This window comes from Myodes glareolus, chromosome X, assembly GCF_982192425.1.
Source record: "Myodes glareolus chromosome X, mMyoGla1.1, whole genome shotgun sequence".
Taxonomy (NCBI): domain Eukaryota; kingdom Metazoa; phylum Chordata; class Mammalia; order Rodentia; family Cricetidae; genus Myodes; species Myodes glareolus.
In genome coordinates, this window is record NC_142053.1 from 108,147,632 (window position 1) to 108,164,403 (window position 16,772).

At 41.3% G+C, this 16,772-nt stretch overlaps 1 pseudogene; it reads right to left on the reverse strand.

Annotated features, from left to right (window-relative positions):
• Positions 1–11,118: 11,118 nt before the first annotated feature.
• Positions 11,119–11,308, reverse strand: LOC148117447 (Nuclear RNase P; annotated as a pseudogene).
• Positions 11,309–16,772: the final 5,464 nt, after the last annotated feature.

The following is a 16,772-nucleotide window of genomic DNA, read 5'->3' on the forward strand; positions in this document are numbered from 1 at the left end:
AACATTTCTGACCCCCACATATTATTTCTTGATTTTTTTTTGAAAAATTCATTTAACTCTTCTTTGGTTCCCAGGGACTGAACAACAGCTCGGTGTATTTAATCTGAATTTCAGTCTCTACATTCTTTTGTTTGGTTTTTCAAATGAGTACAGTTGATTTCTGCATTCTACATCAATGTTTGAGACATTTCAAAACTATTTGATGATCCAGGTTCTCTGTGGTTTTGTGTACTGTGCAGAATAAACCCAAGTTCCACTTAGTTCTCTTATACATGGAAAGTTTGAGCCCTTTCTTTCTGTGGATGCTTTTTTTTTTTAAAAAAGAATTATCTCCAGACATTGGTGTAAAAATGAGTTGCTTCTGAAATGCTGTTTCAACATTTATTCAGTTATTCAATTGATCCCTCAGTGCCAAAGCTTATTTTACTCCTTTGCTAGTTTCTATAAAACAACCTCAGAAAAAGAAAACCTAAAATTTCCTGAGTTCCTTTTGAACTTCTTAATGTTGCAAAAATTAATACAGTTTCTGATGTTGTTGTGACCCCGCCATAAAATTATTTTCGTTGCTACTTCATAACTGTAATTTTGCTGTTATTAATCTTAATGTAAATATCTGATATACAGGATGTCTGATATCTGACCCCAAGGGGACCATGAACCACCAATTAAGAACTACTTTTTTTGAGGATTTATAAACTGAAAAAGTTATCTGAACATAAATAGCACCAAAATGCTAATGAGATTAGAGACAATGATCTCACTTCTTATTATCCTTCAATTTCTTTCATGGTGGAGGTTTTTAAAAAATATTTATGGATTTAATTTTGTGTAAATGCTTGTGAACCTGGATCAGGCAGCAGATCTCTTGAAACTGGAGTTGTGAACTGCCGTATTGGTGTTGGGACCTGATCCAACAGGTAAGAGCAATAAACATACTTAACCACTGAGCCATCTCTCCAGCTCAGAGCAGTTTTTTTTTGAGGAAAATTATCACTGTTTTCAAGTAGTTATTGAAACTACATGAAGGAAAAGAGCATGGTATAATTATTAACACTTTTCTTGAAAAAAAAAAACAGGGGGTTAGGCAGTGGTGGTGCCCATCTTTAATCCCAGCACTCTTTCGGATGGCAGAAGCAGCAGATCTCTGTGAGTATGAGGTCAGCCTGGTCTACAGAACTAGTTCTGAAAGACCCCCGGTATTGAGAGACTCTCACTCAAGTCTTGGGATAACACGACCCCTGCCCCCCCCAGTAACTCACAAGAGACCATTGTTATTCTTTGCTGCCACTTTAAGAACTAACCACGCCCACCCCAGCTACTTCTGACCCCCTCCCCCCCCATCTTCTCTCTGTGGGTGTTTGTCTCTCGTGTTGTGTGTACGTATGTCTTTGTTCTCTTTATGTTTTTCTTATGCCTCTCTGTTTATCTCTTCTTTAAGCAATAAATGTCTCCTTCTTCTTTAAATAATACTATGTCCTGTGAGCCTTTTATCCGCTATAACCGCCTGCCTGACTCCCCCGGCCGCATGGCGCTGCCACTTTGGAGATCTTGCAGGGACTAGAAACTGCTTTGCGAGCCACCCGGGGCATCCCATCATCATATTTAACATATTTTAAATATTGTTCTTTAAAAAGAATATAATGATGGGATGCCCCGGGCGGCCTGCGAGCCAGGCAGAGGCTGCCGCCAGAGCAGTGCAGGGTCCCCGGGCGAGCGGCAGAGTCAGGCGGCTGGATGCGGTGGACGGCAGAGTAACTGGACATAAGGCTATACATAAAGCTAGACATTTATTACTTAAAGAAAGGGAGACATAGACAAACATAGACAGAGACAGAAAACACGTGTGCACACGGCAAGAGACAGAGAGAAAAGGGGGAAGCCAAGATGGCAATGAGGTCAGAAGTGGCTGGAAGTGGGTGTGGTTAGCTCTTAAAGTGATTGCAAAGGAATAACAACCGTCCTTGCTGCAATCACATGAGGTTTATTAACAAGACAGGAACCAGTGCACTGGAGCCAAGACTCATAACCCATGCAGGAGAGGAGTTCGACCCCAAGTAACTGGGAGAAGGGGTTTTTAAGGGAAGAAACCACAGCTCAGTAATCTGAAGGGGGCAGGGAGGGCGTCATAGAAAATTCCAAAAATACCAGTGATGATCACAAGGGGGCAGCTCCCTGTTTCTCAAGATTATTCTCAAGATTATAATCAGCTAGTTCCTGAAACAGAGTATTCCAAAAATACCAATGATAATCACAAGGGGGAAACTCCCTGTTTCTCAAGATTATTCAAGATTACAATCTAACCTTATCTTCAGCTAGTTCCTGAAACAGAGTCACTGAACCGGATAATCCTAGATTTCTGATTCTTCCCTACCTGCTTAGATTTTTGGCTCTATTTTTTTCCTTCTAGGGAGGTTTGGATTTATCCAGGTCTTTCAGTTCTAGGACAGCTAGGGTTGTTACACAGAGAAACCCTGTCTCAAACCCCTCCCCATAAAAAAAAGGACATAAAACACTGAAACCCTAAGAAATAAGATGAAACAGTGAAGAGATACATTTTTATATTAAAAGTTTAAATTTAAAAATTACTACTCAGTACTTTTAAACATATTTGGAACAATTTGTACAAATGCCTATAAATACAGATCTAGTATTTCTGATGAAAATTTAGAATACTAATTTTAAAAATACTGCAATTGTTTGTTTTTCTCCCCCACCCCTTTTTCAGACAGGGTTTCTGCTAGAACTTACTTGGTAGACCAGAATGGCTTCAGGCTGACAGAGATACACCTGTCTTTGTCTCCCAAGTTCTGGTATTAAAGGCATGCTCCACCACACCTGGCCAAAGTACTATCATTGTTAAGATGTATACCAGATTTTAGGCAAGAGCCTATCACCCTCCGTGGGAGCAGGCAAAGCCCAACTGACCTCCATGGAAGCAAGCAAGGCCCAACAAAACTCTGGGAGCACCAAGTGACCTCAGGGAGTGCCGAGCAACCTCTGGCGTGACCAGAAGTGTGACTCCAACTCTACCACGAGGAATAACCATCTGACCTTGGATCCACTGGCATGTGGAATACTTATCACGGAAAAGCAGTACCAACTATAACAATTGGAGGAAAAGATAGGTAGAAAACACTGTAAAAACATACTCAACAACACAAAGAGCAACACAGCATGTAGTTAGTTAGTTTGTTTGTTTGTTTGTTTGGTTGGTTGGTTGGTTCGGTTTTCAAATTTGAGGGTTTTGTTGGGGAAGGAAGAGAGAAAGAAAGAAAGAATGTGAAGTTGGGTGGGTAGAGAAGTGGGAAAGATCTGGGAGGAGTAAGGGAAGGAAGAAAACATAATTAAGATATATTGATGAACATTTTTATGAAAAATCATCTAGCTAGTGTTATCTGTCTGGAGTTTGGGGTGTTATAGTATTCTTCCTCCGCTTCAGGCAGAATCCAACACACCCAAGCACCCAACCCAAATGAAAGCTGACCTCCAGAAACTGGTCTCAGTTCCTTTGGCAGTGAATCTCCCTAACTGGCATGGTAGATCTCAGTCATCTGTATACTTAGAATAATCTCCTTCATAGTTGGTTTAAAAGAAGATTGTTCAGACCTAACAAGCCACACGATGAGGTGACTACCTATTCTGGCTTGCTCAACATTGTCAATTGTTTGGATTTTAACACGAAATAATCCCCAAATTGGGCAGGTGGCCATCCTATTTGAGGGAAGTGCATTTCCAACAAGCAGTCCAAGTGGCACTCAAAAGTAGTCATAGGAACACGATCTGTAATAAATGATCTTGAATAATTTTTAGTGATATTCTTCCTATATTAACCAACTGTCCTACTCACAAAGAGCCACTGAAATTATAGGGTAAATCAGCACCTGACTTGGCACATTAGTTTACTTAAACACATCACCAAATTATTTTACTCCATTTATAAACATGAAGAAAGAAACTGCCTTGGTAATCCTGGTGGGAATGTTTACAAAGTCTGAAACTTAACAGACACCAGGGAGACAAAGTAAGCATGTAGCACATTATGCCAGTCCTGTGTTTAACCCAGGGCTTGAATCTGTTGTTTGCTGTCTGACATTGCTCCCAAAGTTTCTTAACCTCTCTGGGCCTCAATTTTTCATATACAATGGACAAGTAATTGATATCTACATTAAAAGATAGCCATAAGAATGAATAAAATACATTACATCTGACAAACCTCAGTTAGGGATAGTCCTCAGTGTTCCTGACCTGTCAATGTCATCAGAAATAAAGAAAATATGAGAATCTGTCACCACTGAGAAAAGCCTAAGGAGACATGATAATCAAACATTAATGTGATATATTAGATGGAATTTCTATTAGATTCAAGCACAATATCCAGGAGCACAAGAGAGGGGAAGGAAAGTTTATCTTGGCTCACACCTCCAAAAATTTCAGCTCACAGTCTTGTCTCCACCACTTCCGCTCTTCTGATAAAGCAAAACACCATGGCCAAATACTAGTCACCTCTTAGTGAACAAGAAGCAGAAAAAGCAAGTGCCTCCAAGGACAAGGTACAATCTCTGAAAGAAAGTCCCAGTGACCTGCTTCACCCACTATGGCCCACTTCCTAAACTTTCCCCAAGTATAATGCCATTACCTAGTGACCAAGTGTTCCGCAGAGTAGCCCGTGGGGAACGTTGTGTGTTCAAACCATAACGAGGATCCTGAAACAGATAAAGACCCTTAGGTAAACATCTACAGCAGTGTTTCTCAACCTGTAGGTCTCGACCCACTGGAAAATCCCTATCTTCAAAAAATATTTACATTATGATTCCTAACAGGAGCAAAATTACAGTTATCAAGTAGCAACAAAAATAATTTTATGGTTGGGGGTCACCACAACATGAGAAACTGTGTTAAAGGGTTGCAGTATTAGGAAGGTTGAGAACCACTGACCTATAGAAACCCAAATGCAGTATGGATGGTATATCAAAAACTTTACTGCAGCCTGGAAACATGGACTGCATTTGATATTCATATGGGATAAACTGACTTATAGTCCCAGTGTTGAAAAATAATAATGCAACAATTTTAAAAAACAACAAAAATAGTTATTGCTTGAAACACATGCACTACACTAATGTAAGTAATTAACAATAAGGAAAAATGTGTGGGAGTATGTGTGGACTCTGCATATCTGCATCCTTTCTGTAAATATAAAACTATTCTGCAATCAAAAGCTTTCACAAAAATAAAATGCTTTAAATAGGAATGCCCAGTCCAGAACTACGAAGTTCAATATGTTAGGATTGTTGTAAACCATGCATTATGAATGACACTAATATGATGAACATCATATTAACACATTGATTCAAGATGTTCAAGACATGCTGGGAGCTTCAAGCCATGGAGTTTAGAGTGGAGTAAAGAACCTGGAAGGGAAGGCGAGGGAGATATGCAGCTCTTACTTCGTTTGCAGCCTGCAAGCTTGTTAGTTCTGTCAGTTTCCTTCCTAGCCTAATTATAGTCTGTAATGATTTTATTGATTTGGAGTTCTCTGTTTAGAGTCGAACTTCTCCTTTGCTCTAACACATCAGCTCTCTGGCAGTAGAAACCTCATCTGTTGTTGTCATTTTGCTATTCATCTTACCTGCTCACAGTACTGGCATCACATAGAGACTATGTGAATTTACTAGTTGAATAAATGACCAGCGAGGCATAGAGAGAAAACACTCTGCTTGGACTAGAGGTTGAATCCTTTCTTGTTAGTGTCATCTGTAATAAGTTTGCTCATCCTGGTCTTCTCCAAGTTTCCCTGCCTCTAAAAGAAAAGAACAGAAAAATAGAAGCAAGCAAGCAAATAAGCACATACGTCACTCTATGACCAAGTAACAACCCTTAGCAGAAGAGACACTGCAGCACTTAGACCCAGGTTTGCTGTCCTCCATGGTAGTCAATATTTGCAAATATGACTGCCATTCTGACACCTATTCCTAGTACCGCGGAGTAAATTTGGAAGGGGAAATAAAGTTCTCAGAATTGCATCAATTGGCCACAAAAATTATTCCTGCAGTAAAGATGTATATTTTTAAAATTATTTATGCCTGTGTGAGCCTGAGTGCTTGCTTCTCATAATATGCAGATGAAGAACAGAGGACAACTTGCAAGAATTAGATCTCTCCTTCCATCCTATGGGTCCTAAGGATTGAATGCATATCTTTGGGCTTGGTGGCAAGTGCCTTTAACTACGGAGCCATCTCACCAGCCCCCTAATTTCTGCTTTGTTTTCCATAGGGAACATTTTTGAACCTTCCCAAGTTCCCCTTATTAGAATTTTTAAACGTCCCTTGAAGTGTTAACTATCACTCAGAATTCCTTATGCCAAACTCTGTTGCTTCCCTACCTTCCCCAGGGCAGTTACCAACTGAGGTCCACACACAGCAGCCAAGGCCCTGTTCCAAGGGGCTGAGAGATATCTTAAAGCCATTTAAACTGAACTCAGCATGTGTTTTCAAGTAATTGTAAATAAGCGCTCTTCTGTGTTCTGTCACTTCTTTGCAGTGTAAAGCGACTTCCCTTGTTTCAGACTGAAGGGAATTGAGGGAAATTCTAAAGACCGTCAGGGAAGGCAACATTTTTGTGTTGAAGGTGGTCTGCCAAGGTGCTAATTCTAGCCCTGGTACGTTCCCCCCGCCCCAGGACTCTGCTTCTCATCCAGGAACTGCCATGAGCATAGTGGCTCACACATCCAAATTCCAACTTTGAATAAATAAACCAGCTGATGTGCTTGCTTGCCTCGAGATCGGCAGGGCAGTTTCTGAACTTCTATCGCCCCCAAGTGGCAACGTTGGAGATTTTTATTACTGCTAAAATTTAGGTTCTGGTTCTCCTCTCCAAACGTGTTTCTCTTTCTTTCTAGTTCTCCCAGGTGACCCGCTGAAGTGTTTCTCTGGAGGTGTGTTAGTAATGTGGAATGAACACCTGGTGACTCATAGATGGAGCACACATAGTATCTACTTTCATGGTTTGCAATGTGAAAGGTTTTAAATCCAGTCTCTATCGTGACATTCAAGCCTCAGAAAAGGGTCTAATAACCAAATCATTAAACCCTTAAAACTCTCATTAGTAACATCAAAGGAACTTATAAAGCTAAGATGCATAGAATAGAAATACTAAGCCTGCCTTCCATTGCTATTCGGTATCTTCTTTGGAATACAAAACATATATCCTGAGGAATTCAAAAATGTATTGAGCAACATAGTGTGTTTTGTGACCTACCCATAAAACACTTCCATGGCATGAGAAATTCACAAATTCATGTTAAAAAAAGGAATAATCAGTGAGTTTTGTAGTATTTTAGTAAACAAATCCAGAATACAAGCCTAATATTCAACTTCAAAAACAGAAAGTGCTCAACATTCAGTCCACAATAGGGTTGATATTTCAGTTTGTTTTTCCAATACAGTAAATCCCCTTGGTTCACCACCTGCTATGCTCCCACGCCCTGCTTAAATCTCAAGCTTGTAGTCTTTCAAATAGTCGTAACCGGTTCTGAACATTTGCCTACACACCACGTATTCTTGCCAGTGCTAAATCCCAAGGGGAAGCAGGTGTCTTTTACCTTCTTTATTTCAACGCTTTTCCTGTTAGAATGTTCTTCATCTGAGGTTGCCTACTCGCATCCTCTTTGGAAGTCATTTTATTTTTTGCTGCTGCTGCTGAGATGGAGTCTCGCCACATGTCATTCCAGCTGGCCTCAAATTCCTAAGCTCAAGTGCTCCTTCTGCTTCAGCCATCTAAGTGCTTGGAGCCATAAGCATAGATAACCAAGGCCTGATGTGAAGACATCTTTGAAATCAGTTGTGTTAAAAATTATAAACCCCAGTGACCTAGATCCTCATTATCAATGCCAAAGTAGGTCTTTCTCTTTCAGTGTGTGGATAGCACAATAGCTTGCAAATGGTAGACATTCAGAAAAAGCAAAGGAGAGGAAAAAGCAAAGAAAGGAAGATGGAAAGAAAGCAAAAGCAAAAACGTTCTTTATATATTTTGAAGATCAGTCCTTATATCAGATGTGGGGTTAAGTGAAGATCTTTTCCCATTCTGTAGGCTTTCATTTTGTCTTATTTACCATGTCCTTTGCCTTACAGAAGTTTTTCAGTTTCAGGAGGTCCCATTTATTGATTATTGCTCTCAGTGTCTGTGCTACTGGTGTTATATTTAGGAAGTTATCTCTTGTGCCATTGCGTTCAAGGCTACATCCCACTTTCTCTTCTGTCAGGTTCAATATAACTGGATTTATGTTGAGGTCTTTGATCCACTTCGACTTGAGTTTTATGCACGACAATAGATATGGATCCATTTGCAGTCTTCTACATATTGGCACCCAGTTACACCAGCACCTTCTGTTAAAGCTGCTTTCCTCTTTTCATTGTACCATAAAAAACTAGATATCAAAATACAAAAGTAATCTGATTAAAAATGGGGTACAGAGCTAAACAGACCATTTTCAGCAGAAGAATCTCAAATGGCCAAAAGACATTTGAAGAATTGCTCAACATCCTTAATCATCAGGGAAATGCAAATCAAAACAACTCTGAGATACCATCTTCCACCTGTCAGAACGGCTCAGAGCAAAAGCACTGAGGACAGCCTATGTTGGAGAGGATGTAGAGTCAGGGAGTCACTCCTTCACTGCTGGCTTGCTGGAGTGCAAACTTGTACAGCCACTTTGGAAACCAGTATGGCGGTTTTTCAGAAAATTGGGAATCAATCAACCTCAAGACCCCGCGATACCACTCCTGAGCATAATCCCAAAGGATGCTCAACCATCCTACAAGGGCATTAGTTCATACTAGCATATTTGTAATAGCCAGAGCCTAGAAACTACCTAGGTGCCGCTCAACTGAAGAATGGATAAGAAAATGTGGTACACTTACAAAATGGAATATTACTCAGCTGTTAAAAAACAATGACATCATGAAATTTGTAGTCAAATGGATGGAACTAGAAAAAACAAATCCTTAGTGAGGTAACCCAGAAAAACAAACATGGTATGTGCTCACTCATAAGTGGATACTAGCTGTAAAGCAAAAGATAATCAGATTACAATTCATAGCTCCAGAGAAGCTAGGTAGCAAGGAAGACCCTATGAGAGAAACATGGATCACTGTGGGAAGGGGAAATAGATGATATCTCCTGTGTAAACTGGGGACGAGGGTGGCGGTAAAGGGGAGGGGATGGGAGATGAGAACTTGAGGGAACAGGATGGTCAAGGAGGAAGAGGGATGGAGTGGGCGAGCAATGAAAGAGAGATCTTGGTAGAGGGAACCACTATGGGGTTAAGGGGAAACCTGGTGCTAGGGAAATTCCCAAGAATCCATAGGGATGACCCCAGCTAAGACTCCTAGCAATAGTGGAGAAGAAGCCCGAGCTGGCCTTCCCCTGTAATCTGATTGGTGAATACCCCCAACTATCATCATAAGGCCTTCATCCATCAACTGATGGAACCAAATGCAGAGATCCACAATCAAGCACCAGGTCAAGTTCTGGGAATCCAATCGAAGAGAGGGAGGAGGGAATGAATATATGAGTAAGGGAGGTCAAGATCATGATGGAGAAATCTACAGAGACAGCTGAATCAGGATCATGGAAACTCACGAACTCTAGATGGACAGCTGTGGAGCCTCCATTTGAACTGAACTAGGCCCTCCGTATGTGGGAGACTGCGGGGCGCCATCCTGTCCAGCAGGAAAGAACCCCACCAAAAACGAGAATTCCTTCTCTGGTCACATCTTTATTTGGAGCATTCCCTTGAGGAAAATTGGGGGAAGGGACGATAGAACAGGGACGAGAGAAAGCTTAGAGAGAGGAAGTAGGGTCCCGAGGCATCTGCTTTTAAACGGTGGAGCAGCTTGAACGCTGTCCTGATTGGTTAATGCCATTCTGCTGGTCTGAGCATGTGCAGGCAAGGGTGCAGGCAGGGTTGCTCAGCCCCACGTGGCTACCTCCAAACTGCAGGACTACCTGTGCCTCCAGGTGGCTCCCAACATCTCCCCCTAATTATTGTCTTTAAGAGCAATAAGGCAAAACTATTTTCCAATCTGGTCCCCACCTAGACGCAGCATGCCAAGGATATCTCTGCTCCCACCCATTCCTAAGGAAGGAAAAGGCAAAGTAGAGTAAGAGATAAGAGGTTGCACAGGGTGTTGCTCAAGTCGATGGTGTGAAACAGCTGCTCTTGGCACCGCCCAGAAGGTCATCTCTGCTGCCTCCGCACGAATCTTCCACAGCAGGACACTCAGCATCCACTGGGTCGTCTTCTTTATCTCTCTGGTCGGTCTCGCTGGCATCCAGATGTATGTCAGCATTCCTAGAAAAACATAAACAAAACTCTCCTCCCAAATAAACATTTAAGAGTATTAAAAACTCTCAGTGTAAAAATTCAGCACAATCAGTACTGGAAGTAGGCTGGTTTTGAACTTAGAGATTTGCAGGTCTCTGTTTCAAAAAGCAAATCTTGTTTGCCTGTACCAGCAAAATTTTGAATTAAAAATTAAGTGTAAAGAATGCAAGAGAAATCCTTTCTCTGGGGGAAGCTGTCACTGGTAGTGTAGTCCCCCTCTATTGTTTAAAAACCAAAGCAGTTGTCACTGGGAATTGAACTCAGGACCTTTGGAAGAGCAGTCAGTGCCCTTAACCGCTGAGCCTAGCCTTTAACGGCTGAGCCATCTCTCCAGCCCCCCTATTCAGATGGAAAAACCTCTAGGTAGCATTGTTTATCTCACCAGGTGCCTCAGGCAAAAGGTCCGCCTTTCTTTGTTACCTAGGATACGGTAACCAGGTAAACATGCCTTTATTATGATAATCATGACCAGTTCTTTAAGGGAGAATGGGCGTAGCATCGATCTGGCTACTTCCTGCTGACGAAGGGGCGATGTTTGGGGGATAAATGTTTTTATCTGACTGAATTTTTGGCGACAAATGTTTTTATCTGACTAAATTCTTAGCGACCTAGGCTGAGGGCGGCGGCAGCAGCGGACAGCGGCGGCTGCCACAGCTCCGCCTCTGAAGCCCATAATGGCGCGCTCCGCATGGCCCAAAGGCATGGCTCCGCCCCGGGCCTTGCGCGGGCTCGCCGTTTTACCTCAGGCAATGAACTCGCACCGCCGGCTGTGAGTCTTTTTCAAGCTCCGGCGAGGGGGGGCATCCGCCCACCCGTGGAGGGGCTTCTCCTGCCCGGTCCGCCCGCGCGCAGAGCCCCGTTCTCTGGGAACTCACCTCCCCGCTCGCCCATGTTGCTATGGAAACACAGTTTTTTCGCAGAGCCGATTCAGCTCCTCTCTGTCTTCTATGGCGCCGCTGCTCACCATGCAGCTTTCGCCTCAGTCAGGCGAGTCCGCTCAGGTGCTGAAAAAGTCCTCCAAAAACCATAGCCCCGCCAGAAGGCCTCTGCGGACTCCAGCAAATTTCCCGCCAGCAACTGGTTAGCATGGCCACGCCTCCCGAACGAGCTAGCACTGGAGAGTGCAATTTTGCGTCTCCCTCCTGAGTAGCTGGGATTACAGGTGTGCACCACCGTGCCTGGCCCACTTCCGTGTTTCTAATCAGGCATTACCGCTCAAAGGCGGGCCGGCTGCCGCCAGCACTCTCAGCACGATCAAGCAGCTTGTCTTTCTCAGTCAAAAATTAAAGTTTTTTGTACGTGAGAGCCAGAGACTGAGCTCTCTTATCAAAATTAGGCGAAAATCACCTCCAAAAGCTCTGTGGCTCTTTAAGAACAGGAAAGGCAGTGATCAAGCTCGCCTCCCTACGAGACTGTTGCCTCCAGTCTCTAACAGCGAGTATGCACGGAGGAAGCCGCGGATCTCCCAACCGTAAACCTCGCTTTTTCTCAGCTCCACCTGCACTGAACTTAAGGGATTTTTCTTCCCCGTTGCTTTTTGTACCTTCTTTCAGATACCTTAACTTTGATTTTTTTTTTTTTTTTTTTTTTTTTTGTATTTTCTTTTCTATTTTAGGCCTATCCTTTGAAATTCCTTTTTACATTTCTTTTCCTCCCCTTTCTGGGGATTTCAACCGACGTCACTCACCGCTCCATGTTCTCAGAGTTCTGAAATTCAAGGCTCTCTGTGCTGGTGTCTGATCTTGGCTTTTTCTCCCGGGCCCCCGGCGTAGTTGTCAGGGTCCCTCAGCGTCCCGGAGTTTCGAGCACCAGTTGCGGGGCGCCATCCTGTCCAGCAGGAAAGAACCCCACCAAAAACGAGAATTCCTTCTCTGGTCACATCTTTATTTGGAGCATTCCCTTGAGGAAAATTGGGGGAAGGGACGATAGAACAGGGACGAGAGAAAGCTTAGAGAGAGGAAGTAGGGTCCCGAGGCATCTGCTTTTAAACGGTGGAGCAGCTTGAACGCTGTCCTGATTGGTTAATGCCATTCTGCTGGTCTGAGCATGTGCAGGCAAGGGTGCAGGCAGGGTTGCTCAGCCCCACGTGGCTACCTCCAAACTGCAGGACTACCTGTGCCTCCAGGTGGCTCCCAACAGGAGACAGTGGTAAAGCTTGGACTATTTTAGTGGCCTGCAGCAGTAGGACCAGGATCTATTCCTGTTGCATGAGCTAGCTTATTGGAGCCCATTCCCTATGTGGGGATGCCATGCTCAGCCTTAATTCTGGGGGGAAGGGTTTGGTCCTGTCCCAATTTAATGTGCCAGATTTTTGTCTTCCCATGGGAGCCCTTACCTGTTGGGAGGAGTAGATAGGGGGTAGACTGGGGGAAGGCGGGTCCGGGGGAGGCAGTAGAGTGGGGAGAACTGTTGATGGAATATAAAATGAAATTACAAAATAAATTATAATTAGAAAGAAAAAGAAGACAAAAAGAAAGAAGGGATAAATAGAAAAGGTGAAAAGAAACAAAAGAACTAGTTTTTCCTAAGGACCCAGTATTCTTTAATAGGAACAGTGAAATACTCATTTTTTCATCCTAAAGAAATGTCCAAGATACATTTCTAAAGCTCTTTGTCAAGATTTTTATTTAACAAATAGATGTAACCTATTATGGTCAATAATATTTTTCACAATAGTTCTTATGATATTCTGTGGGTTTGACAGAGATTTCCCCACTTAAAATACTTGTCTGCCCATGAATAAAATCATCAATTATCAGAAACATGTAAATGAAAATCACAATGAGCTATCCCTTAATACTTGGTTAAAATGAGCATCATAAGAAAGTCAAAAGATGACAAATGTTGGTATAAATGGAAAAGAAAACCTTGGTGTATTGTTAAATTAATACGGCCATTACAGAAAAGAGCTTCTTCCAAATGATGGAATCATATTTTAACTTCAAAAATTAAAATAAAAAGAGAATTCCCATATGATGCAGCAATTTCATTACCAGATGTATAGTTAAAGGAAATAAAATAAATAATTAAAATATCTACTTCTCCATATTCACTGAAGTGTTGGTCACAACAACCAAGACAGATGCATATATAAGGAAGTCATGGTTTATGTGCACAGCCGAATACTGCTAAGCTCTTAAAATAAGGAATCCTGCAATTTGTGACTATTCAGATGAAACCAAAGGACATTATGGGAAGGTATTGGCATGGCAAGACAAATAATACATGATCTCACTTAGATGGAGAATCTCTAAACTATATGGAGAGAAAAAGGGTGATGACCTGAAGTCAAAAGGTAAGTGAAATGGAAAGATATGATCAAATGATACAAACACTCAGTTATAAAAGGAATGCATATATAGGAGTGATAGTATATGCCTATAATCCCAACACTCTAGAAATGAGGCAAATTCAAGGCCAGCCTGGTATAAAACGACTTCCTTGTTAAAAACTTGCATAGTAAAAACCTGTCTTCTGCTAAAAACTGTCCAGTGAATTTAATGTATAGCATGATCATTAATTATCTTAATATGTGGTATACTTGAAAAGAAACTATGTGAGGTGATGGATATACTAATTATATTATCATGGTAATCATCCCACAGTGTATGCACATATCGATCATTTTTTTGTAATTCTCAAATAGATTCTTGTTCTGTCAGTCAGTCCTCGGTAAACCTGAGAAAAGTCATGACAAAAGGTAACATTTAAACGTATAACTAACTACCAACATTTAACCAAAATTTGTTCCTCTTGAGCCAATCATTTCAAGTCTAAGTATTACACATATGCTGACATGGTATGAGTGTTGTTAATACATTAGCCAATATACTATTCTTTGTAATAGGAAGGTATTGGAAGTTCATGAGTAAAAGGCCAGTTATGAAACTATAATAATTACAATAATCTACAACTGGCATAGCATACATTTATTAAGTACAAATGAAAGGGAACAATATATGTACTAATATGGAAGATATTTTAAGTCAAGAAAAACAATGCTAAAATGCTGTCATTTCTGTTTTTACAAAATGAATCCAGGGAGACAGTAGCTGTTCTATAGCATCTAGAAAGGTTTACTATCCAGGAATAACCCCTGCAATAGCCTACAAAACTTAATTCATTGTGATGTTTATATAATACCGTGGATAGACTTAGAGCCACTGAATTGTTCAATCATAATGTTCAAAACTGTAAAATAAAAATGAAAATTCTGGGTTGGAGAGATGAATCTGTGGTTAAAAGCACTAGTTACTTTTGCAGAGGACCCATGTTCAATCCCCCAACCCCCCCCCCTCTCTCTCTTTCTCTCTCTATGTCAAAAGATCCATATATGTTGCAAGGAGGGCCTGCTTATTTGCTCCTAGTGCCCGGCTAGCTTAGCCTCAAAATAATCACACAGACACTGTATTAATTAAATCACTGCTTGGCCCATTAGCTCTAACTTCTTATTGGCTAACTCTTACATATTAGTTTAACTCATTTCTATTAATCTGTATATCACCATGAGGTCATGGCCTACCAGCAAAGTTTCGGCATGTCTATCTCCAGTGGTGGGTCCATGGTGTCTCACTGACTCTGTCTTTCTTCCTTCCAGCATTCAGTTCTGTCTTCCCTGACGACCTAAGTTCTGCCCTATCAATAGGCCAAGGCAATTTTCTTTATTAATTAGTGGTAATTACAGCACACAGAGGGGACTCCCACATCACATACACATAAAAAATAGCTTAAATACAAAGATTCAAGTTCATTTGGAACAGAGTAAAGATACACAGTACATTTTCTTTACACTCCAACATATTTTTATAAATCAACTACAAAAAAATTGAAAGTATATGACACTATGTCTGACTTGCTACCTGGAGTATTGATGAACAGCAGAAAATATCATCCCTGCATGCCCTGGCCTCAGAGTATAGCACCGCATCTAACACATGTCAAGAACTTAGGAGATGTTTGTCTACAAGCCTGTCCCCTAAAGGTGTTACACTTGCTGGCCCCCATAATGGCTTGAGCCAATCCCTATAATTTATTTTTAAATACATATATGCACACATGCATGTGCACATGTATGCATACCCACACATAAATGGTTACAAAGAACCCTGAAATAGTTGATAAAACAGAGAGATCTGGAGACAATAGAGTGTTCCTAAGAAAACCTCATGGGCCATGCTTCCCAATAACATTGTTACCTCTCCTTAAGAAGTAGGACAAGAACTATTGGCTCATTGACAGAAAGTTTCTAGAACAGAGGGGGAACTGGGATGTCTTAGCATTTCTTGAAACCATTTCATACAACATAATTTACAATGGATTATTTTGAATATAAAGTGGTATATTGCTGTTGCTACAGTATGTGTGTGTATGGGGGAAGGAAGAAAAGGGGAACAGAGAGATATATTTTGATACTATTTTCCAAATACTTGTGCCAATATCTTTTCACTTAAATATTGTATCTTTCTTTTTTACTGCAGAGAATCTACACAATAGAATAATATCACAAACATCTGTGCCTATGAAGATTTGAGACTTAAAATATGAATTTCAATGTTTCCCAAAGTTCATTTCTTGGGAAACCACATTTCATGTGGTGGTGGTAGAGAATGGCTTGTCATCCTGTCTTCTGTGGCTTTAATCCTTCGATTCTGCTTTAGAGTGACTCCAAACCGCTGGAGTGCCTTCTCCTCTTTCCTCTATAGCAAATTCTTCCTCACCTTCTCTATTTTCCTTCCACTTTAACTTCTCTTCTTTCCAATTTATTAATTCACAGTGCTTATAATAAGAGGTAAAACCACCAGAGAAAAAGGATATATTTAGGTTGGCTAGTGATGCAGTTTTTTTCCTAATAGGGAAACCAAAGTCACAAGATTCTTTCGAATATGGAATGAAAACAAAGAAGACCAAAAGTCTTGAAGGATGGTGCCATCCATTCTTGTGGCTTTAGCATCCAACCAATCTAATGAGTTACATTTCCTTATCTGCAACAAACTGCATTCTTTTGAGTTCCAAAGGATATTCTGAGCTGCTCTTAGTATTTCTCAGCAACAGCTACTGTTACAGCCTTCATGGACTACTCAAACCAGATCTCACCTCGCATATAAATCTATTCAGTTCTCAAAATTAGCAGCCAATTATTTTGCTCCTTTCACGTTATTCCACTCTCATCTTTTCAAGAAGATTATAATTTCTGGCAACTGTAGTATACCACGACGGTTCATGCCAAAGAATAAGCGAGCTTACTGGGAGGTAGACACTGAAAATTCACAGCATCAAGGCTGTCTCTCTTCTCTTGATCACCATTGAGCACTAGCCAACCTGATCCATCACTAAGCATATCCTCAGTGACAAAGAGATTGGATCTCCGCTCCTCTAGGCAAAACTCTAC